Source organism: Budorcas taxicolor, chromosome 2, assembly GCF_023091745.1.
Source record: "Budorcas taxicolor isolate Tak-1 chromosome 2, Takin1.1, whole genome shotgun sequence".
NCBI lineage: Eukaryota > Metazoa > Chordata > Mammalia > Artiodactyla > Bovidae > Budorcas > Budorcas taxicolor.
This window is the reverse complement of record NC_068911.1, coordinates 175,258,150-175,283,317: the sequence shown is the minus strand read 5'-3', so window position 1 is coordinate 175,283,317 and position 25,168 is coordinate 175,258,150. Positions and strand designations below refer to the sequence as shown.

The following is a 25,168-nucleotide window of genomic DNA, read 5'->3' as shown; positions in this document are numbered from 1 at the left end:
AAGGCCTCTTTCCCTTTAGACAATATCGTGTGTATGTGTGTGTGCACGCTGAGTTCTCAGTTGTGTCCGACCCTTTGCAACCCCATGGACTATATAGCCCACCAGGCTCCTCTGTGCATGGAAATTTCCAGGCAAGAATACTGGAGTGGGTAGCCATTCCCTTCTCCAGCGGATCTTCCTGACCCAGGGATCGAACCCACATTTCCTGTACTGGCGGGCGGATTCTTTACCACTGCGCCACTTGGGAAGCCCCTAGACCAGACTGAGGCGTTTCCAAAGGAGTTTTACAAGATAACGGAAAGGAAAACAAACCGAGCGGAGCCTAAGGGAACCGCGGTGTCTCCAAGCACAAGAGTGCACGGGTCCACACGTCCAGTTCCAGATGGCCTGGCATGAGTGTCTTGGCCTCAGCCCTATCTGGGGAGCCCAGCCCGGCCAGAAGGAAATAGGCTCCCTTGTGAAAACCAAACCCAGCCCTCACTGGCTAGACAAGGAGAGACACCCAAGGAGAAGGAAAAAACCAGACAGTCAGTCCCTCTCCTTCACACCAACCATGTCCCTGGAGCCTCTGGCCTTTTCTCACGCTGGTCTCTCTGCTGGAATGCCCTTCCTCCTTTTGTTTATCTGGCTAACTCCCATCCATCCTCCGAAACGCAGCTAAACACCACCACCTCCTCTAACTACTCAGTCACAAACCAGAACACATTCCGATAGGCCTGGAAACAGGGATGAATCTCAAACACTTTGTGCTGAGTGAAAGAAGGCAGAGAAAACACCATACCGTACGATTCCATTTCAACGAAACTCCGGCGGGGATCAGTCTAACCTATAATGACAGGAAGATCGGCCAGGAAGGGGCACAGGAGACCTTTTGGAATAACGGTCCCCTGGGTATATAATCAATAGGTCTCATTCCTATTACTGAACTGTACACTTAAAATGGGTATGTTTTATTGCACGTACTTTATACCCCAATAAAGATGACTCAAAAGAAACTCTCTTCTGGGAGGAGTAGTTATGACTCCTCTGCCCCCAGGCTGGGTTCTGGACCGTCTGGGGCTCACCGTGGAATGGCTGTACCTGCACTGGAATGACGGCACCTTGAAAGCAGGGACTGTGATGAGCTCATCTCTGCTTTCTCAGCAGCCCATGTTCAATAAGTGCTTGAATGAATGGACAAAAGTGTCATCACCTATTCATTCCAGCTGCTTCCTGAGCATTACTTTGCTCTGAAGGTACCACTCAGCCCCGGGCAGTCTGTATGTATCTCCCCCCTTGGGTCATCTTTGTTTTGGCAGTGCTACCAAGCCTTGTGGAAGGTCTGCACTGCCCATGTCTATCCCCTGCTATAGTCTTAAGCCCCTTCCTCTCACAATCCATGGGCAAATTCCTCCTCTCGTTCCTTCTCTCCCTTCCCTCTCCCTTGGGTCAAATGCCCATTCCTGCCCTGGGTGGCCAGTGGACTTCTGGGCCATGCCCATGAGGTCTGCATCCAGGAATAAGCTTTAGAACCTCCAGGAGCTGGTGAGAAATAGATTCCTGGGCTCTTCCTCAGAGACACTGAGTCATCTCCCCACCCCAGGTGGGAGGGTTAATGTCATGCCTGCTCAGGCATTCTGACACTCACTGGTTAAGAACCACAAGACCAGTCCAACATCAGAGGTTCTCCCTTCTCTCCTGGCTAGGGGTAGAGAACAATGTTCCCTACCCCTCGGGTGGGTCCTACGCAGGCCCTGATTGGCCTAAGGGGAGTGTGAGGCTAGGGCTGGTGCAGGGGCACTGACTCTGGGTAGAGGAGGCTAGCGGGGCAGGATCCTCCCCAGCTGGGGAGGCCTCTCTTTGCATCACTGCCAGCCCTCCCCCTCCCACATGCAAACAAGGCCGGGGATGGCACACCTGGGGCACAGAGATTCCTGGCACCCCAGAGACAGCAGGCCACTGTCTGGAAAAGAAAACCCTGGTGGTAAGCAAGGTCCAGGGCTTTTTTGCAGGGAGGGAGAGGCCACTGGGGCTTGGGACTGGACAGGAAATAGCAACACGAGATTCATCTTGGAAAAAATGTTGGGAACACACATCTGCAGTGAGGGGGGAGAATCCAGAGCGTGTCGGGCCCTGGACCGGAGCTCCCTCCACCCCAGGGAACCTGGGGAATGGGCTCATCGCATGCCAGCTTGCCCCGCTTGCAGCCCCTACCCCACAGTCTAAGGCTTTGGGGTCAGATAAGGGCCTGCAGCAAGGGACAAGCCAGCAAGAGCAGAGACTTCACTTGCGAAAAGCTGAAGAACAAGAGGTTTTAGCAGCTGTATTTCACATCTGGAAAGGGAGATGCCGCCAGACCGGAAAGAAGCTTCCAGAAAGAGACCCAGAGTCTGAGACTTGATCACTGAAGGGAATTTGGATTCAGACCTGGAAAGTTCGGAGTCTACGTGGGGAATAAAAAGAACCAACATTCACTGAGCACTTCCTACGCGACAGGCACTCAAAGGATTCTGTAGCTGTTAGCCCAGGTTAGGGGTCAGGCAGCCCCACTGTAAAGACGGGGGCATGTGAGCAGAGTCAGGAACATGCGCAGAGCTGGGATTTGAACCCTGCTGGTCTGGCTCCAACATCTAAGCCCTTACTCTGTGCCACACCTCCTCTGTAGCCAAGGCTGGGGACGGAGCGAACCCACTGAAGTCACTGAGAGTCACTCCCACAAAGCCTCTCAACCACACTGCAGTTCACAGTTTACAGAGCATTTCCTTGGCCGCAGAGTCACTTGACCCTGACAGTGATCCCCTGAGAGGGATGAACTGGTGTGAATGGCCCCCACTGGCTGGCAGGCTTAGACCCAGGACCTCGGAACGCCCTACCCCAGCCCCTGCTTCCCAGGAAAGGAGGTGGGGCTGCAGCTGGGCCTCCAGGCCAGCCGTGAGGGCAGAAGCAGCAGGCAGAGCCAAGAGGTTGGCTGGCCTCCATCCCCAACGGGATCAGCTCCCAGGGACGCCAGAACTGGCAGCAGCCTGGACGCATACAGTGGGTGCTTAAGGTCCCAACAAGGACCGCCAGTGGCTGCAAGGTCACAGGCAGAAATAGAGCCCAGGTTTCCTGCCCCCAAGCCTGTCTCCGGCTGGAGGGAGCCCTGCTTCCTCCCAGAGGAACCCAGCACTTCAGGCGGGCATTGCAGCCGGATGGCGGGGCCTGAGAGGAGGGGTCCAGAGGCAGACCTGGGACAGAGAGGAAGGAGTCAAGCAGAGAGGGGGATTTTCCAGACTCTGCAGGCGAGGGGAAGGTGGGGGGGGGCAGCTGACTCATACCGGCCGAGGACTATCCTGGAGGGCCGAGAACAACTTCACGGGGTGGAGTTGTGGGCAAGGTGCACCCCACAATGGCCAGGCACTCGCTGAACACAGGCAGGGTGAGACCAGACAGGTGGAGCATCCAACAGGCAGAGGACTTCTGGGAGACCACCACCCCCAGGGGCAGGCCCCACAGTGCAGATGCAGTCACACACGGAGCTCCAGGTCCAAGTCCCTCAAAGGCCCTGGGGGACAGGGGACAAAGGCTGGGCCTTCCTCTCCTGGCCTGGGTGAGGATGCCAACCAAGGGAGGGAGCCAAGGATGTCTGGGAAGGGTGCGGAGTGAAAGGCCAAGCCGTGGCAGAGGGGTACCGAAGGCAGAGGTTTGCAGCGCCAGGGGAGGTCCTGATACAGAGAGAGGATATAAGGTGTGGGGGTTTAAAAAGGAGTTTTAAAGTGAGGACTACGGGATCTCTCAGAGGTCACGTGTATAGAAGAGTTTCTGGTGCTGCTAAAATCCAAGCGGTAGGAAGCTGGTGGGATGGTGAAGAGATGACAGTAAGAACGGTCATTGTCCACTGAGGGCTTTCTTGGTGTTAGGCCTTGTCCTAAACGCTGCCTGTACCACCTCAGTTAATCTTCACAGCAACCCAGGGTTTGGCGGTGGAGGGGGCGGGGTTGGGGGGGAGCGGTGGCTGGCATTACGGGGCTCCTACCCCTCATCTGTGATAAGAGAAATCCAAGGAGCTCTGAAACCCAAGAGTGGGATTATTTTTCTTTTCTAATAAGTTTGTAGCAAGCTCTTTTGGCGTCGAGTCCTGACCTAAATTGACATGAAGCTATGAAGAGCTTATTTACTCCACGCAGGGTGAGCAGCCACAGGTTCTGCTGCAGCAACAGTCATGTGCTGTATGGGGTATTGTCCCAAGCCCTACTGAGGATACCACACCCCAGCTGAACCACTCTATGTTACCTTTCTCGAGTTCAGAGACTTCTGAATTCCAAGACATGGCTGACCTCGTGGGTCTTGATTGAGAGACTGTGAACATACAACTGTTATTTCCATTTTGCAGATGAGGAAACTGAGGCTCAGAAAGGGTCATCTGTGTAAACGGGATCAAGCAAGTAAGGCCCTCTGCCTGGTACCTTGTATACAGTAAGTGCTCAATAAGCAATAGAATTAACATCATTCAGGGGGTACAAGGTAGAGGTGAAGAGCTGAGAGGTGATCGGGGATGCACAAGAGTGGGGATGTGGGCTCAGGCGTAGGGTCACCTTCAGGTCTGGGTTGAAGGGAGGCGTCTGGCTCCTCTGCCCAGGCCCTGGGCTGGCTAGCTGGGCAGAGCCTGGCTGAGCAGGAAGCTTGCTTTGAGGGTTCAAGTTGCCTGCTTGTTCTGAGGCTGACTCTGGCAGGACTGGTGAGGGGCAACTTCTCCAGCGACATTCCTCACAGGTCTTGGGCAGCCAGCCCACCTCCCACCCCCTCTCTCCGTGGTCCAGGCCTGGGGCTGAGCCCTCCACCACCCCCCCCCACAGCTGGGCAGGAAGGTCTGAGCACCACAGTCCCCAGGGAGCCTGCAGCCGCCCAGGGCAAGGCTCCAGGCATCTGGGCTGGAGTGAGCTCACTGCATCAAAATCCAGTGGGGGGTTGGGGGACAAACGAGCCACCACCTGCCCACCTGCCTTCTGCCAGCACAGATTCTGTCCCCTCCCCCATCTATAGCGAAGGGACCAGCAAATGCTGTCCCCCAATCCCCCCTCGAATCTCCAGTGAGGGCCCCAAACTCAGACAAGGTCCCTCTCCCACTCTGCTATGATGCGGGCTCCCTGGGAACCCCACCGTGCAAGCACCGCCCCCACATACACACTCTGCTACAACCCTGGCCCCGGACGCAGGGGCCAAGGTGCCATGCCCCACCCCCAGGCCACCGGGTACCCTGTCCCCGGGCAGTAGACGGCAAAAGGGAAGGAATCTGTCAGGGCAGCAGTTTGTTGTGCAAACTGCCAGGGGCGGGAGGGCCCGACACAAAGGCCAAAAGGCCTTTAATCCCCTGGCAGGCTGAGAGGGGCGCCGGGCCGGAAAGGAGGTGGCCGCAGCCTCCTCGGGCATGCCTGCACCGCCCGTGCCACGTGGGAGCCCTGCCAGCTTCCCACACTCGGGCTCCCAAGGCAGCAGGACTTTCGCCAGCCAGGTGGCCAGGAAGAACACCGATGAGCCAAGGGAGGAGAGTGGCCTCCGCTCATCAAGTGCTTTCCTGTGCAGGAGCTGAGGGAAGGTCTATACAAGGCTTACTGCACACAAACCCACAACCTCATAAGCAAGACATGGGCAGCTCCCCCACTTCAATAAGGAAAGAGACTCAGAGAGGTGAAGTCACTTGCCCAAAGTCACATAGCTCAGGCAACAGAAATCCAGGTTGAAAGCAGGGCCCCTGTGCTAGCTCAGAGGCACAGCTGCCAGCAGGCCTTTCCCTCTGACCCCTGCCCTCGGTACCATGGTGGTCGGGAACCTAGAAAGGCAGCATTCCAGCCAGGGCCCCAAAGGAGCCCTGGGGCCCGGTCAGCGCCTTCGACAGAGGCCAGGGCAGGGGAAGCTGGTGCCTGTGGCTTCTCACTCCAGCCCTGCCCCGAACTCGAACTCGCCGTGTGGCCTTGCACAAGCCCTTTGACACCCTCCCCGTTTAGTAAACCGCAGCCATCTCAGTCAGTGTGAACGAATGTCTCGATCACTGGTGCATCTTCAAACCAGACAACACAGAGGAGGTGTTCAGTTAACATCTGCTGGTTGAGTGGCACGGTGAATGGATGAATGAATGAGCAACCTTGCCCAACAAGCCTGAGGGAGGAATCAGCCCATCGGACGAAAGAAAGCAAAGTTTAGAAAGAGAGAGTGAGGGGCCTTCCCTGGTGGTCCAATGGTAAAGAATCCACCTCCCAGTGCCGGGGGTGAGGGTTTGATCCCTGGTCAGGAAGCTAAATGCCTGGTGACCATAAAGACCAAAACACAAAACAGAAGCAATATTGTAACAAATTCAATAAAGACTTTAAAAATGGTCCACATCCAAAAAAAAAAAGCGAAAAAGGGAAAGTAAGGACTTGCCCAAGAAGACACAGCTAGCATGTACCAGGATGGTCACTGAGCCTCATGTTTCCCCGTTGGTAAAACCTCACCCTGAGGGAAGGAGGGGACTGAGTCTCTCACCCTGAAATCCATCCTAGGACACCTTGCCCTTGGGTGACAAGCCCTCCAGGTCTCAGTTCTATCTGTGATAAAAACGGGAGCAAGAACCTGCTTTGCTTCTCTCCTTTCCAGGGCTGCTGGGGGGCACAAGCAGGAGGGGTGACCTGCTTGGGGAAGTGTGGCCGAAGGCCTCGTATCTGTCTGGCCCATTTCCAAGTGGACCTGACCTGGGCTCTGCCTTGAAGGCCCCTGTAGAGTAGCTGGGGTGGGCGCCCAAAAGAACCTGAGACTGCCACAGCTGAACAAGAACATTCTATCCCTGAGTCTCAGAGAGAGGCGACCGGTGGGGCAGAGAGGGTGGGCACCCCCGACTCCAGGCCCCCTCGGTCACTTTCTAGCTGGGTGGCCTCAGCTTCCTCCTCTGCTAAAAAAAAAAGAAAAAGAATCACCCATCAGAGCTGCCTCCTAAGGTTCAGTTCAAGCCACTCTGACCTCTACCTGCTGAGCACCGACTGGGTGCTGACCCCGAGAACAGGAGGAAGCAGATGGCCTCGGAGCTCTATGACAACACAGTAGAGGAGGCCTCTGCAGAGGAAGGAAGGGGGCTGGGGAGAGCCCAGAGGAGGGTCCCCCCACGGAAGCTGGGGCGGGGCGGGGGAGGAACTGGGGAGGGTTTCCCAGGGGAAATGACAGTTCAGCTGGGTTTGAAGGTGACCGCGCCTAAGCAGGATGGGGAAGGGACAGAGCATGCAGCGGGTGGAAGAAAGGTGGGCTGAGGGCCCGGAAGACGTTGGGTGCAGTGGGACACGGTGAGCCAGGCGGCAGAGGATCCTGGAGACCAGCCTGAGATGGGCCTTTCCACCTAAAGGGCGGCGCCTCCATATGCGCTGTTGTCATGGGGCGGGTCGCGGAGCCTAATTCTCCCGGTTCCCCCCGGAGTCCCCACTCCCTCCTCCTGCTACTCCACCCCGAGTCCGCTTTCCCCCTGGTGCTGAGCGCGCTCCCCATCATTTACAAGGAGGCAGCTGGAAGCTACCGGGAAATGTCCCTGCCTCCCCGAGTGCCAGGTGGGGCCAGAGCAGGGGGAGTGGCCAAGTGGGGGCAGTTTCCGGGCTGGGCGGCCCAGCAAGAAGGTCCCCAGGGGCTGAATGTCGTCCACCAAGCTTCTGCTGCTGCCAACTGCGCCTGTGGTGTCCACGTGCCTGCCTGCTGCCCATGGCCCGGCTCAGTCCTCAGATTCCCTGGCTCCTGGGTGGCCCTGCTGCCATGGACACTGAGGCATCTGTGGGTCTCCAAAGCCACACCAAGCGGGGTGGGCGTGCCCATGCCTTCCGGGGCCACAACCCACAGCCTTCAGGAATGAAGTTCATAGCACAGTTCCAGACCTATGGAAGCATGGGGGAAGTGCCGCACGCATTTTTGATGAAATGAGATGCCACTAATAAACGATGAACCTGAACCGACTAGGTTGGGCCTTTTCACAGCTCTCGACTCATCAAAAGTGAAAGAAAGTGAAAGTGTTAGCCACTCGGTTGTGCTTGACTCTGTGCAACTTCATAGACTATGTAGCCCACCAGACTCCTCTGTCCTTGGGATTTCCCAGGCAAGAATACTGGAGAGGGTCGCCATTTCCTTCTCCACGGGATGTTCTCAACCCAAGGGTCAAACCTGGGTCTCCTGCACTCCAGGCAGATCCTTTACCCTCTGAGACACCGTGGAAGCCCAAGAATTAGGCGGGGTTGAGAAGCCGTGATTACAGGTCCTGTGTGACCCACCCACACACGCATGCATACTTTTACACACTTCTGCATCTCACCTCCTACTGGGCCCTCCCCACTCTCTGCCACATCTGTCTCAACAGCTCTCAGACGCACCGAGCACCCTCCTGCCTCAGGACCTTTGCGTTTGCTATGTCCCCTGCCTGGGACACCATCCTCAAGTATATACCCTCCTCTTCCTCCGGTTTTGCTCAAGTGTCACCTTTAGAGAGACCCACCCTGACTATACCCCAGGTCCAGAATCCATCACAGTTGGCTGTCACTTCCTTTACCCTGCTTCAGAGCACCTCACCACCTCAGCTGTACATGCACGCACATGTCGACCATCTGTCTCCCCCAGCAGAGCATCAATCAGCTCCATGAAGGCAGGGACTCTGTCCATTTTGTCCAATGCTGAATCCCCAGCCCCTAAAAGTGCCCGGCATACAATAGATGCTCAATAATTCTGTTAAATTAATGAATGAATGGGATGTACAAATCAAGAGGCAGGCTCAGAAAGGTGACTTGCCCATGGCCATAGAGTTGGAGGAGCCAAGACTTTGAAGGCAGGCCCCTGGTTCCAGAGTGGGAACTCTGTTCCACCTGAGCCCTCCCTCCTCCTGCCCTCTCTGATGCCCGGAGCTTTCCAGCCAGGAGACCCATCTCTGGGGGGACAAGAAGCTACCCATGGTCACCGGGGAGAGACCTGCCCGCTGCCCAGACCAGCATCCCAGGGAATGGGCGGCGGGTCTCAGAGGGAAGCAGGCCCACAGCTTCGGCTCCAGGGCCTTGCGCAAGGCAGCCAGGGAGCCAGGCCTCGGTGACTCCATTCCTGCTTGCTCCCGTGGGCATCGGCAACAGGAAAAAACAGGCTGGAACGGGAGCCCAACAGCTGCGGCCAGAAAGGCTGGCTCCCCCCACCGCCCCCAGGGCTTTCCTCATCTGTTTCCTGGAAGGGGGAACGTATTGGGGGGTGGGGGGCGGGCAGGCAGGGCCGAGCCCAGGGTTGAAGACAGGCCTGTGAGCAAGAGAGCTGGAAATAAGAGGAAGGGCCCCTTCCTTCTGAAGGACCCCAGCCCCTCTCCTTATGACTAACGTCCATTCCAGCACACAGTAATTCTGGACAGGAATAGGTATGGGGGAAGGTCGTGCAAAGACCTCTGGGAAAGGCTGGCTACACAAAGCTTAGCTGGTTCCTAAAGTCCTGAAGGTTCGCAAACACCACAATGAGAAAAGGGGCCGTAGTGGGAGGGGAACAACTGCTGAGTGTTTCTCAGACTTGCTTAGTTTGGAACCCTTTCTCATGCAGATGTGATGGGACTATCATAGAGCACACTTTGGGAATACCCACCCCAAACATTCTCCTTTCCCTCAGCTAGGCTGCCAACTAGCTCTGCCCAAGGGAGGCCTCAGAGGTAAGCTGTAAGCCACCACAGGGGTTTCAAAAAGGGGGCTCCTGAAGACAGAGAAGCCCCAAGGCCCCATGAGGTGTGCTGACAAAGGAAACACAGAGGTGACCACTGGCTGGTGGCCAGAGGATACGAGAAAATCCAAACAGGAGCGGCCCTTTCCCGCCCTGGCCATCAGCTGCCCTCTCAGAGGACGAGTCCCTCAGAGGGGACAAGGAGGGTGGCCCAGCACCTGATCACGGCCAGTGGCCTAGGACCAAGGAGAAGGTCCCAGGTTCCTACTCCCGGAGATAAACGGAGCTGAGCGTTCCAGGGAGGGCCCAGCCGCTGAGTGCAGAGATGGGGTTGGGGGATTGCTGGGGGCACGGGGAGGTGGGAGGGGCTGGGGGTCTGCCAGGCAGCAGGCAGGCCGAGAGGGATGCAGAGTGGATTTCCAGCTCACCGCACTGTCTCGGGCAAGCCCCTTCCCTCTCTGGGCCCCAGGCTCCCTTCTCAAATGAGGCAGCAAGGCCTAGATCACTAGTTTTCCGGTCTCTCCTCACCAGACTCAGGGGCCCCTTTAGAGACTGGGTGAGGCTGTGGTGGGGGACAGGGACAATGCTCACCTCAATAAATAACAAATCCACCTTTTCCCATTTTTATATCCTGACCTCCTACATAATATGTCTGGGGCAGTCCCTGATTAGCTGTATACAAGTCACTTCACCTCTCTGGGTTTCCTCCTCTGTAAAATGAGTATGATCGCTTATATTGAGTATCTACCTCCATAGGGTTGTTGCAAAAATTAAATAAAAGCACAAAATGCTACATATGGTACTAGCACATGAAGGCTCTGTGTTTGTTATTTATAAAATAACAACAAATTCTATAAAATTTATAAAAATAGAACAGTATTTAATCAAAATACTATTATTTTGCCCAGGAGGTGCTAGGTGCTTAGTCACTTCAGTCGTGTCCGACTCTTTGCGACCCTGTGGACTCTAGACTCCCAGGCTCCTCTGTCCATGGGATTTCCCAGGCAAGAATACTGGAGTGGGCTGCCATTTCCTTCTCCACTGGGGTCTCCCCAACCCAGGGATCTAACCCATATCATGGCAACCCACTCCAGTATTCTTGCCTGGAGACTCCCCATAGACAGAGGAGCCTGGCAGGCTACTATCCCTAGGGTCGCAAAGAGTCAGACACGGCTGAAGCGACTTAGCCTGCAGCATACCACTATTACTTTGATAGAAACAAGGGTTTCACTGCTTCATAATAAGTTTAAAAGTTTTCAGCTTAGATGATCCCAAACGTTCCTTCTGGCTTTGTCATTTTATGACATCGAGATCCTGAAATGTTAGGATTTCTAAAACTCTGGACTGTGACTCCCCCCAGCACAGAGGGCGGGGCTCGCGCAGAGAATTACAAAGTCAGAACCAGTCAGAAGGCACAGACTTCAGGGAACTGACCAGCAAAGGGTTACCATCTTCATTATCATCATTTCTCTGTTTATACATCGCCCATCACCCTGTTCCAGAAAGACTCAAAGCAGCTTACAAAGATGTAAACAGGACAGCAAGAGAAACATCAGCTCAATGTGCATAAGAAAAACCTGGGTGCAGCAGACAGGGCCTGGACGGGAGTGAGTGAAGAGGGAGAAAGCATGCGCTCATTTCTGGACGTCTGGGAAAGTGACAACGGATTTGGTTCTCAGTTTTCCAGCGGCCAGTGGGAAGAAGGAAATCTGACCAGTCCTTGGATTCCGCGTCCCAAGATGTGAAAACAAACCTGTTGCTTAGAAGAAGCATGACTATTCCAGACACTGAGACCATGAATGTCCCGAGGGTAAAGGTTTATCTGTCATCTGGCACCCTTCTTTGCCCTTGACGGTGGGACCAGCATCCACTGACCACGACTCTCTGAGGCTGAGGCCAGGGGCAGAGGCTATAGTGATCAAAGATTTGAGAGGCTGGAACGGAGGTCCAGGGAGTACCCCCAGCATCCTCAGTCTGGGCAGGATTACCCATCATCCCTCCCCATCCCTGAACACAGCCAGTGCCCAAAATAGCCAGAGCAGGGGAGGGTGCCAGGAGGCCCGGACAGGGGACCCGGCTAGGCCCGCCCACAGCGGAGGGGCCCCGTGGGCCAAAGCACACACATCCCTGGGGCACAAAGGAGCACCTTCACTTGGGCACCCAGCCCTCTCTGGGAGTCCCCCACCGGCCAGGCTCCCCCCGGCTGCACGTTGCTCACGCAAGAGTCCAGGCAGCTGCTCCACCCTTTCCACAAGGCAGGCCTTCCCGCAGGAGCCAAGTGGAAAACTGCAGAAACACCACCCGCACCATATAGGGAAGTGCTCGAAGACCTCCTCCTGCTCCCCCACCTCCAAGATCAGCCTCCCTTCAGGAGTCTCCTGGACTCCCCCAGGTGCAGGCCAAGACAATAGGGGTTATTCTGGGCTGCATGGGGGTATTTTTACAGCTCTGGCTGGGCCTCATTCCTGGGGAACTAGAGGCCATGACCTCCTCAAGACCTTCCTGAAATTGTTGCTGCTCAGACTGTGGTGGCTGGGTCCCAACCTTAAGGCCCCGAGGGATGCCCTACAAGTGCTTCCTCGGAGGGCCACTGCCTAAGCCCCTTGGAAGAGCTGGGTCCTGGCCTCTCGTCAGCTACTGATCTTCTCAGTCTGCCCTTTCTGCATTTTTGCAGTTTTCTCATCTGCAAAATGTGGGTAATACCACCAGTACATGTAAAGGTACCTGGAGGATTCTGTGGTTAAAAGGAAGTTGTGTCTCCCAGCTACCATGTGGGGGAGAAGGTAAGCAGAGTGGGAATCTTCTCTGCTTTGTTACTGCTCTTTTTTTCCTAGCACCTGGCACACAGTAGGTGCCAAATAAATATTTATTGACTGATATAAATATTTATGGAATGTGTCTGGAACCCCTACAGAACCACCCACGGTGCTAAATACACAGGTGGCTGATACTCTTTGGTGATAATACTGCCAGATCTCATTTCGGGCACTTGGCCCATGCCAGGCCTTATGCTAAGTACTTTACATTGATTATCTCATTTAATCTGCCAAACACTCCCAAGCAGTAGGTACTATTATTGTTTTGCAAGCAAGAAAATGTGAGTTCTACTCCAAGTGGTTCACGAGCTGGCCTGGGGTCCTAAAACTACGAAGCAGCCAAGCTGGGAATCAAGCCCAGGAACCCTGAGGTCTCTAGCATCCTGCACAAAAGCACTCCCCGCCCACTCCAAAAGGCAGCAAAGTGAGCACTGAGCTGGGAGCCAGGAGGCTGAGTGCAGCTATTCAGTAGCTGTGCGGCTTTGAGCAAGTCTCTTGGCCTCTCTGGGATTGTTTTCTTTTCCATGAAAATAGGAGCATTTATTTTGACCCCTTTGTGTCGTTGGTGAAATCAAAGAAATTCAGGGAAGTGAACGCGTCCCCCAGGTCAGCCCCTCCCCAGGGTCATCAGCCACGGAGGACGGTGGGAAGATGTCCGGGAGAGGGCGGGGGTGCCCAGTACTGTCTCTGGAACAAAGCTCAGCAGTTGCCGACAACAGCTGGTAAGAGCTCTGGGCCTGGCCCAGCAGGGAGAGAGGGACAAGCTGAGAGGTCACCTCTGGCCCTCCTCTGTCACCCTTCCCTGCTGACAGCTGCTGGGGCCTCGGGGCCAAGGGCCCCGCAAGCAGGAGGGGTAAGCTGGCCGGCTGGGGTCATCTCAGTTCCCCTGCGGCCAACGGCTTGAATCCCAGGGTGCCTGGCCCCCACTGCTCCCACTGGCCAGGACGCAGGCCTGGCTGTCCCACCCCGTAGCCCTTTCCCCAGTTGCCAGGGGAAGTCTGGGCTGAGGGTGGAGGGGCTGGAGCAAAGGTCTGTGGGTTGAACAAGTCTTGCTTGGAGCTGGGGCTGCCCTAGAGACCCTGGCGGGACGGGGATGGGAGGGGCTGGCTAGGAAGGGGGTCCGAGGAGAGGTCTCGTGGTTTTCTTGGCGACTGGCCGTGGTTGCAGGCCCTTTGGGGAGCCTTCTTGGAGCCTGTAAGCTCAGCCTTGCCCGGCCGCACCCCAGGCCCCTCTCGGCCCCCTCAGATCCACTCCCAGCTCAGTGCCAAGCCCTTCCAGTCTGCTGCAGCCCACGTGGCTCTTGTTCCTCTGAACTCCTGCACACCCATAATTACCGCTGACCATATTTTCCGAAGCAAACAGGGAGCACATTTTAGCAAAGGATCCTTGGGCCACTTCCGGGAGTCAGAGGCAGCCTGGGAGATGTAGTTTGGATTTCAAATTCTAGGACATGTTCACAGTGTTTCAGAAAGACTAATTTTTTTTTTTTGGCCCACTGCACATCATGTAGGATCTTAGTTCCCCAGCCATGGATTGAACCCACATCTCCTGTGGTGGAAGCTCAGAGTCTCAACCACTGGACTGCCAGGGAAGTCCCTGGCAAGACTGTTTTTGTATTATTCGATTCATAAATCGAAGCTATCCTAGGAAATGTGTGCTGGCCACAGGCCACCTCACACCACTTAGAGATGACTGGACACCTCCAGCCTGGCAACTTCCTACTTGTGCAGCCCTGAGCAAGTCACTTGACCTCTCTGAGCTTCTGATGCCTCATCTGTAAAACGGGAATAAAAAGGGCCGCCTCACAAGCCTGCTGTGAAGATTCGGCAGGACAACCCTAGAGCTTAACCCAGAGTCAGGCGTTTAACCAGGTACCAAGGGTCACTTCTTGCCTTTCTGCCCCTCCCTAGTCCTACCCATCCAAGATCTTACACGCCAAGAGTGAGCTCCTCAGAACCCCAGAGAGAATGACTTCTGTTCTGCTCCCTCACAGGCAAGGTAGGGCTCAAGGAAGAAGAAAGTAGAAAGAGAAGTGGCTCAGTCGTGTCTGACTCTTTGCGACCCCATGGACTGTAGCCCGCCAGGCTCCTCTGTCTATGGGATTCTCCAGGCAAGAATACTGGAGTGGGTTGCCGTTTCCTTCTCCGGCAGATCTTCCCGACCCAGGGATCGAATCCGGGTTCACCACACTGCAGGCAGACTCTTTCCCATCTGAGCCACCAGGGAAGGGCTCAAGGAAACCTACCCACAAAAGGCTCCAGCGGAGCCCTGGGTCCTGGGCTGTCAGGGATCACCGAGCCCAACAGGCTCACTGATCAGAGGGGGAAACCGACGCCCAGAGAGGGAAGGGAAGACCATCAAGGAGGCCCCACCGGTGCTAGAGAGGCCGGAGCTCACACCACCTTGCTGGACTGCACCTGGGTGACGTCACCTCGGCGGCGGCGTTACAAGGAGCAGCTGGATTCTACGCTTGTAGAGTTCTGAGAGTGGTGCCGGGTAACTCAGAGAGGACGTGGCAGCTTGAAGAAGAGAGGAGGAACTCTCCCTGCAAGTTGATGGCCGAGGCAGACTCAGGACCCAGGAGTCCTGGCTCCTAACACGGGGATCTTTCATTACCCATGATGCCCCCTCCCCGAGGCTGGGGTCCGGGTCACACAGATGAGGACTCTGGGAAGGCGGTGACAGGCGGGGTCTTTGTGGTGGGGTGATCAAGGCCTGAGGCCCCCGTCTCAACCCCTGGGACTAAGAACTGGCCCCTCTGGCCCATCCCAAGCCCCAGGCAGACAGGCCCAGCAGAGGAAATGCAAGACAGGCTGGCAAGCCAGGGGGTGTGTGTCCTTGGCAGGGAGAATTCACCTCCCAGGGACTTGGGTTACCAGGTTACCGGAAATGATAAATCTCCCGCTGCCTGCCACCTCCGACCAGGAATGTCGGCTGCCCGGGGCGGGAGGAACATCCTGTCCACCAGCCCTCGGACGGCCAGAGACAGCCAGGACCTGGCCCACTCTGCTCCCAGCCCCACCCCTGGGGCCTTGGCTTGGGCTCTGGGGCTCCCCAGACAGAGGGCACCTGTCATTCTGGGATAGTTTTAACTGACCAATCACAGGAGGAGAAGAGATGGCTGGACGGGGGACCCCTAAAACACTGAGAACCATCCCTAAACCTGATCCATGCAATCCTGTCAAACATGGACTCTGAGCCCCAAGCTTAGATGAAGGCGCTGATCTTGTTAACCCAACGTAGGAGGTGGCACAATGTAAGCTCTGGGTTAGGGTTAACCTGGTCAGAGGCCCAGCTCTGCTGCGTGCCAGCTGGGAGGCTTTGGGTAATGGACTGCAGCACCTCTCGCCCCTCATCTCTGATATGGAAGTGACAAGGCCGTGGTGGGAGCCCTGTGGCTTTCTCAGAGCTCAGCTGTGACAGTCAGCACAGGGAGGGCCTGGCACACAGCAAAGGCCCAACAAAGAGGGGCCAACAGGTGTCAGGAAGGAAGAAGAAGGGACGAGAACTAAAAATTGTCACGAGAGCAGGTACTGTGAGCCAAGCATGTTCTCTGCCCTTATGGAGCAGCTGGATCATAAACTAGCACTCGTTAAACAGTGAAAGTACTGGAAGGGAAAATCTAGCAGGGTGAGGGGGCCAGGGAGTGGCTGGGTGGAGGCTGCAGGTCATCGGGGAAGGTGGCATGCATGTGTGAAGGGAGCTGGTGCCTGCGTGCACGGAAGAAGAGCTCTCTGAGCGCAGGGAGCAGCAGCTGTCAGGTCCCTTTCAAATGTCCTGGAAACACTCAGGAGGCCAGTTACCTAATCCTCATGATTGCCCTGCGAGTGAGGTGTGATTATCCCCATTCCCCAGAGAAGGAACAGGAGACTCAGAGAGGCGTGCCGAGATCACAGGAGGAGTAGCGGCAGAACTAGAATTCCAAGCCTCCTTCTCAGCAAAGGGGCCAGGGGTTACTGCCCTCGAAGCTCCACGGGGAGGAACAGAGCAGGAGAAAGGAATGCCCGCTGCTCAATCGAAGACTGGACCCCTCCAGACTGGTCGTGGATCTCAGAGAGGTTTCCTCTCCTGCCGGGGGCCCCCTGTCCGCAGCACTCATGGACCGGTGATGCCTGTTCGTCCACCTCCCAGCTGATGAGGGAGTGGGCAAAAGAAGGCCAAGGGGGAGAGGACAATGCTGGGAGGTGACTTTGCAGTCTTCTGGGCACCTCTGATCCAAAGCTCCTCCCCAGAGGTGTGAATGCTGCATACAGACCTCGACTGCCCAGAGAGACGCTCCTCCAGAGTGTGCCCCCTGCCTATGCCTGCCCGGCCTTGTCCCCACTCAGCCCCCAGGACCCAGCCCATGAAGAGCTCCTGGTGTCCTGGACCAGGCAGAGGCCCAGGACGGGCCCTGGTAACCAGGGGTGCCAAAGCAGGCCAGCCCTCGCGGGCACCAGGCCAGACCCCGAGGCCCAGCCAAGTGCAAACAGCATGCTTGGCGCCCAGATACAGGCGCGTTAGAGTGGGCAGGCTGCCCACTGCCCCCGTCACAACAAACTATCATCTCCACCCTGCTCGAGGGGCCCAGGCAGCCGGCACCTCTGCTGGGAGCTGGGGACTGCAGGGGAGGCCTCCTCCCTCCACCCACCCCGGCCATGGGCAGTGGGAACCTCCGAGGCCGGACGCGGAGGGGCCAGAGGCCAGCAGCTCAACAGGGCGCTAAGCAGAGGGGAGTGGGTGGGAAATTGAGTGGGGAAGGGTGGGCTGGATGGAGCCAAGTCACGAACTTTCCAGCATGACGTGCGAAGTCGGGCAAGGGAGAGTGAGACCTCCCCAGAGCCAAGGAGAAGGTGGAGATGGCAGCGTGGCAAGAGGCACAATCCTGTCTGCCTCCATCAGGGGCCCCAGGGGTCTCCCAAGCCTCCACTGTCTGGGGCTTCCAAAGGGGCAACAGTGATTCCTTCCTGCCACAAGCCACCTGGTGGCTACTGAGTACCTGCAATGTACTGGTGTACTGAGAAACTGGTGTCACTGAAAAACTTTGATTTGTTTTAATTGAGTCTTAAATTTAAGGCCACCTAAATTTGGCCACCTGATGTGAAGAACTGACTCATTGGAAAAGACCCTGATGCTGGGAAAGATTGAAGGCAGGAGGAGAAGGGGACGACAGAGGATGAGATGGTTGGATGGCATCACTGACTTGATGGATGTGAGTGATCCAGGAGTGGGTGATGGACAGGGAAGCCTGGCGTGCTGCAGTCCATGGGGTCACAAAGAGTCGGACACGACTGAGCGACTGCACTGAACTGAAATTTAGGGACTTCCCCGGTAGTCCAGTGGTTAAGAGTCTGCCTTGCAATGCAGGGGGCGCAGGTTCGGTCCCTGGTCAGGGAACTAAGATCACACCTGCCGCGGAGCAACTAAGCTCACATGCCACAACTAGACGGTCCATGTGCTGCAGCAAAAGATCCCGCAGGACACAACGGAGATCTCGCAGTCGCAACTAAGATTCAACACAGCCAGATAAATGAATATCTTATATTAAAAAAAATCTTCAACAGTTACACGTGACTGGCGATCACCATATCGGGCAGTAGAGATTTACAACATCACCAATCCTTAAACCAAGCCTGGAGGGAGGGTGGTTTTCATTTGGCACAGGAGGAAACTGAGGCTTGCCTAAAACCACACAGCGGGTGAGCTGCACAGAAGAAATCAGAACCCAGGCCTGGCCCCTCCATTGCACTCCCATCCAGGGTCATTGTCAACCCTGGCACAGACTAACGGAAATCATATGTGCGTGGGCGATAAGGCTGCCCAGTTAATCAAGACATCAGTCTCTTGCTTTTGGCTCGAATTCTGTCAGCTGCACCGGTTATCACACGCTGACCAGACGGACCATTTATAAAAGTCTTTGATTTCTCGACATAAAGAAAAGGCAGAATGATGATGGAATAATCTCGGTGGTTGAGGAGCCAAGTCTTTGAGAATGCTGGGAATCTCCAGGGACACACAGCTGGGCTTGGCCTTCCCACTTCATCGCCCCAGACCTCACGCAGCCCCCCAAGGCTCCTGAGACCTGGACGACACTCTCACACAGCACGTCTTCCTGCCTCTGAGCCTCTACATATGCTGTTCCCTCCTCTCAGAATGCTGTTCCTCTGTCTCCCAATCTAAGCTGCTCATCCATCCTTCAAGGCCTGGCTTAACTACCACCTCCACTCTGAAGTCTTCCTGGACCCCCCACAAAGACATCTTTCTCCCGCATACATCTGTAGGACTTAATTTCTACCTCTTAGAGGGCTAGAGATTTGGTCTTAATTACAGCCACTTGAGTAAATGGTTCTACTCTCTTGTTAGAACCAAAGTTCTTTGGGGATAAACACCAGGTTGAGTTTTTTCCACCATATTTATATATGATAAACTATATATGTGTGTGTGTGTGTATATATATATATATATATTTAACCCTTAGACACTTCCCAATACCAAGCAGAGGCTAGTGGATAATAAACAATATTTACTAACTTGAATTGAATAAGTGGCTTAGGCTTCCCTAGTGGCTCAGATGGTAAAGAATCTACTTGCCAAAGCAGAAGACCCGGGTTCGATCCCTGGGTCAGGAAGATCCCCTAGAGATGGAAATGACTACCCACTCCAGTGTTCTTGCCTAGGAAGCCCCATGGACAGAGGAGCCTGGCGGGCTACAGTCCATGGGGCCGCAAAGAGGTGGACACAACTTAGCAACTAAACAGCAACAACAACATAGTGGTTTAGAAGTTTGGGGGCTCAGTTTCTTACGGCTCTGCCCTAATCTGTGCTCCTGACAGGCAAGTCCCTTCCTTGCTCTGGATCTCAGTTTGTACAACTGTAAAATGGGGACAACGATAGTGATCACCTTTGGGAGAGTATTATACCTATTTGGCAAATACTATGCGCCAGACACTTGACCAATATTTTCTGCTTAACAACCCCATGATATGGGTAATGCCATCGATATCACTCTCCCTATTTTATGGAGGAAACTGAAAGCGAAATTAGACAGATAACAGAGTGATGCAAGTCAGGTGCTTAGCACAGCATGTGGCATGTGGTAACTCCTAAACTGTACTTCCCTGCTGGTCCAGGGGTTAAGAATCTGCCTGCCAACCACGGGTTTCATCCCTGGTCCGGGAAGATCCCACGTGCCGCGAAGCAACTAAACCCATGTGCCACAACTAAACCCGTGTGCCGCAACTACTGAGCCCATGCTCTAGAGTTTGTGCTCCACAAGGAGAGAAGCCCCTGCAACGAGAAGCCAGTCTACACAGCTAGAGAGCAGCCCTTGCTTGCCGCAACTAGGGAATAACTACACAGCAGTGAAGACCCAGCACAGCCAATGACAAGTTAATTAATTTAAAAAAAAGGAAAGTGTAGCAATGCTTTTCCACCCACTGTGTAATGAAGGCTCTAAAGAATTGGGAGAAATTTAAGATATTTTCCCAGGGCTGGGAAGTTGGTGATGGACGAACTCCGGGAGTTGGTGATGGACAGGGAGGCCTGGCGTGCCGCAGTCCATGGGGTCGCAGAGTCGGACATGACTGAGCAACTGAACTGAACTGAATTGGGTGCATAGATGTTCCTCCAAATATTTGCTGCTAGACTGACTCAGTCCCAAAAGTACCAGTGATAGAAGGGGTGACCCTAACCAAGCCCAGGGAAGCTCTTATTCTAACCCCCTTGCTCCCCAATCTGCCAGGCGGTGGCCACAGACATAGCAGAGAACCCTTCCCTGCTCTCGCCTTCCTCCGAGGACGGGAAATGTGGAGTGACCCTGGGGAGATGGCTCAGGGCGAGCAGAGCTGACCCCATGGGTGAACGGATTGAGTCTCAAAGGCGAGGGATGCTCCTAGCGTCTTCCAGTCCTTCTAAGAGCTTGAACACCCCATTCCTCTCCCCAAGCCCAGTCCAGACCAACAGAAGGGAAGGGGGAGAATAGAAAGAGAATCCACACTCATAGAGTTTCTACGTTGGCCACCTCTCCCAGATTCCACAACTGTCAAACGAGAACTCCTACATCATGGGGGTGGTTTTCAAGTTAAAATGAGACAACACATGTCGAGTGGAACTTCTTCCATCTTTAACATGCAGGGGACTCAGCAGGGGATCTTGTTAGTGTACAGATTCGGGTTCAGCAGTCTACTGCCATACCACTCTGAGCGCACCCGATCTCGTCCGATCTCAGGTTCATTAGGCTTGGGTGGGGCCTGAGACTCTGCATTCCCAACAAGCTCCCAGGTGAGGCCCAAGCCGCTGGGGCGTGGGCCACCCTCTGGGTCACGTGGACCACAAGGGGACTAGAACAGCACTCTGCACACAGTAATCCTCTAAGAAAGCTAGCCGTACTTTTTCTTTTAAAGATGTATTCCCTAGGGGATTGGGGCCATTATTTCACCCTGAGGACACTGAGGTCCAGTGAGGTTGAGACATGGCCAACCACAGGAGACCTGGGCTCCAGGCAGAAGTAGGATTCAAGATCCATCCTTCCCATGCATCACACCACCCCAAGCCCCCCTACCCCCCCCCCCCCGGGGGCAGCGAGAGAGAGACCTGGGGTGAGGACACACCCGCCCTGGCCCTCCGCCCCATGGCCGGCCCCTGCTGGGCCAGCCAGGCCTCTGGACATAAGCCCAGGCTCCCCCCAGAGAGGCCTTGGGCCATCGCCTCTACTGCCCTGGCGGCAGCTTCCAGCAGCCTCCCCCTCCATCGCCTTATAAAGCGGCCCCGCACTGCTCTTTTCCAAGCTGCAGTTTCATTTTATATGGAGTGAACCAACTGCGTTCTCCCTGCAGCCGCGGCCTGACTGCTTCACACATTCCTTCTGGAGCAACATTACCTAATTTAACCATAGTCCCTGCTCTCGACAGCTCAAAATAGCAGCTGCCAGTGGGGGAAAATGCCCTAATGTTATCAAAATAAACAATTCTCCCTCCTCCCCCACTCTGGGCCGGCGCCAGCCTCAGGACCCAGCCCAGGGAGGAAGGAGGGCTGGGAGGGCCGAGGTGGGCCTGGACAGACGCCCCCTTCTCCGCATCCTTCCAGCCCGCTCATGGATGTTCCTTGGATACCCTCTCATGTGTGTTCCCGGGAGCTCCCCATTCCTTTCCCTGGCCCAAAGCCGCCAAATGTTGCCCTGGTTACCCAAGACTGGGATTCAACTTTCACTTTTTCCTAATAATAAAAACTATAGTCAGAAGGATTGCGATCATTCTTCCCCAGGTATTCATTATGAGCCCAATACTTCCCACACCTTGGCCCGCTGACACCTGCAAAGTAGGGATTCCGTCTTCTCTCGTTTCAGATGAGGAAATGGGTGCTCAGGAAGGTGCAGAGACAAGCCCCTGGTCACAGAGCCCAAAGGCGGCAGAGGAGGGACTGGAACTCAAGCCCAGCTGCCCCAGAGCCCTAACCATCTGCCACCTTCTAGCTGGGACACCTCTGCAGGGTCGGCACCTGGGTGAAGAAGAGCGAAGGGGGTTTTTGATGCTGGACGGGGCCTGCTCACCGGCTGATGCCAAACCCCAGGGGCCGGTCATACACTGGCTCACGTTCCACCCAGGCTGTGTGAGCCCTAAGTCTGTCCCTAGAACTCCAGGGGCAGAGGCTGCCTGTCAAGCTGCGATTCCGAGTCCCTGCTGCCTGCTCCCTTCACCCCAGATGCCTCAGAGCAAGGCTGCCACCTTCATGCAGGGGACTCCCAAGGGCTGACATACCTCAGGTGCAACCAGCAGTTAAGGAGCTGGGAGGGCGGGCCTCCCCCGACTCCCCCAACTCCCCAACACTCTTTACACACAGAGTAATCATTAACCAGGGCAGAGCATCGCACCCCGCCACGGCCAGAAGCTCCAGGCCCCTTCCCACCTGAGGAATTCTGGGGCCGCTTTCCCAGCCACGGTACCAGGGTACTGAGGCTCCTGGTACAGGGCAGGGGTGACTGGGATAAGAAAGACCTAATCTGATGGCAGGGGGCCCAGCAGGTGCCTGGGGGGCACTTAGGAGCATCTGGGGCCTCTTCATTCCAAGTCCCTCTTGTCCTGCTCCTTACTCCAAATCACGAAGATCCATCAGTGGAAAGCATTGGACGAGACAATGGACCTGGGGCTGGGAGCCCCTTCAAAGGGCAGGGAGAGGCTGAACAAAACCAAGCCCCAAAGTTTACCCAGGACGAAGTACCAGGGGCCGTCATGAAGGCAGAAAAAGAAAATTCACAAAATAATAGTTCCTGTCATACACCAACTGCCTGTTCTGGCTGGAGATGATTTATACGACGTCTAATCTTTACTAAAACCTGGCAAAGAGGGTTTTTACCATTCCCAGCTGATAGCTGAAGGCTAGAGAGGTTAAGTCACCAGCCCAGGGTCACAGAGCAACAAGTAAGGAACCAGGACAGGACTCAGGGCTGTGCTTCCTGCTCACGACAGTGTCTCAAACCATAACCTGCAGAATTATTTTTTGGGGGGTAGGGGGCAGGGGTGGGGTGGGGGGTGCTCTTAGCACAGCATGTGGGATCTTAGTTCCCAGACCAAACTCATGCCCCATGCAGTGGAAGCTAGGCGTCTTAACCACTGGACCGCCAGGGAAGTTCCTCACCTGCAGAATTAACTGACAGGGGCCACACAGGGCTTCCCAGTCCTATTCCTGGGTTGGGAAGAGAGAAGGGATAGGCTACCCATTGCAGTATTCATGGGCTTCCTTGGTGGCTCAGATGGTAAAGAATCCGCCTGCAATGCAGGAGATCTGGGTTTGATCCCTGGGTTGGGAAGATTCCCCTGGAGGAGGATACGGCAACCCACCGTAGTATTGAGTTGACTTGAGAATCCCCATGGACAGAGGAGCCTGGCGGGCTACAGTCCATGGGGTTGCAAAGAGTCAGACACGACGGAGCAACTAAGCACACAACACAACAGGCCACGTAAAGGAGACTCTGAGTCCTGCTCAGAAACCCCAGGGGTGAGAGAGCAGGTGGGGGAGGTAGGCAGGGTGTCCCCCATATCTGGAGGTGCCAAGTAAAGGTGGCCCCTGGGGCTTCCAGCACCCAAAGCCTGTGGGGGTGGTGGTGGCGGGGCTCCTGCAGTATTGCAGGGTGGGGGGTGGGACCTGCACTCCCCCTCCCCCAGGAGGTCACTCAGAGAATTCCCTTCAACTACTCAGGTGAAACCTAGGTGAGGCCCTGGCAGGCTGGAAGCTTTGATCTTATCACACATTCCTGCCCCAGCCATCCCAGTCCTTGTCCCCTCCCCAACTCCTCCCACCCAGGAGGTGAGAAACCAGGCCGACTTAACCCTTTCCTCCCACTGTGTGCTGGTGCTTAGTCACCTAGTCGTGTCCGACTCTTGCGACCCCATGGACTGTGTAGCCCCCGGGCTCCTCTGTGCATGGGGATTCTCCAAGCAGGAATACCGCAGTGGGTTGCCATGCCCTCCTCCAGGGGATCTTCCCGACTCGGGGATTGAACCCAGGCCTCCTGCATTGCAGGCGGATTCTTTACCGGCTGAGCCACCAGGGAAGCCCTTTTCCTCTCACTGCTTCAAATCAAATCCAGGCTTGAGCTGATCTCTGCCTCCTTTCTGTTCCCCAGAAGAGTCGGGGTCGAGAAAACAGGACGGGAAGCGGAAAGCAGGAGGTTCAGCCCTACTCCTCTCACGCAACCCCGCAGGACCCCAACGCTGAACCCCAGTGGCAGCTTCCATCTCTCCTGAAGCAAAATAACCAGGCACTTCCCTGGTGGTCCAGTGGCTAAGACACCATGCTCCTGGTGCAGGGGGCCTGGGTTCGATCCCTGGTCAGAAAACTAGATCCCACATGCTGCAAGTAAGAGATCCTGTGTGCTGCAACCAAGACCTGGCACAGCCAGATAAATAGACAAAAATAAATGAAACAATATAACCAGGCTCAGTATAAATAAGCCTGGCTGTTCCCCACATCCATAAGCTCAGCTGAGACTCATAGCAAAAGCGGCTTGCTCTCCTCTGCATCTCCTCCCCTGCCCTAGCCCGGAGGTGGGGGATGGAGGGTGGGGACTGTCTCCCCAAGACCCTTCTTTCCACAAACTACCTGGAGGAAAACAGACAATAACTAGAATAACAAGTGGGGAAAGAGACAAAGTCACAAAGACCCCCGACGTCTCCTAGAGGTCGTGTGGCCCTAAACAGCTGCTCCTGAGCTCTTAGAAGACTCTGCCTTGAAAGCAGCCCCCTTTACTGGCTGACCCTCCCTTTATTGACTAATCTCCCTAATCAAACTAGAAGCTCCTTCCAACCATGCTTACTGTTCATACCTAACACAAGGCTGGGCATAGAGCTAGCACTCCATAAATGTTTGCTGAATGAGTGAATGAATGAATGAAAAGCCCCATGTTGCATCTGGGGAAATCAGGCTCAGAGAAGTTACAAGACTCACCCTGGATGACACTGACAGGGCCAGGAGTATAGGAATCCTATGACTCCTAGTGGAGTGCTCACTGGCTAAACAGACATTGACAGGGTCCCTAGATCTTAGCTCAGCCACAGCTGAACTGATGTGGGCTGAGCACTGCAGGAGGGACCCCAGGTCCACAAGGGAGGACAGGAGAGGCATCAGGAAAGTCTAAGGGAGCAGGGAGCCTTCTCCATCTCCTAGGCCAGGGCCCGGCACGTGTGGGCAGGCAGTCAGTGAAGGGAGACAGAGATTGGTAAGATGCCAGGCTATACCAC

The 25,168-nt window shown here is 55.3% G+C and overlaps 1 protein-coding gene across 5 annotated transcripts in view; it reads right to left on the bottom strand.

Annotated features, from left to right (window-relative positions):
• HSPG2 (heparan sulfate proteoglycan 2) overlaps nt 1-25,168 on the bottom strand; it is a 111,082-nt gene that overhangs the window by 76,119 nt on the left and 9,795 nt on the right. The gene's annotated exons all lie outside the window — the stretch shown is intronic.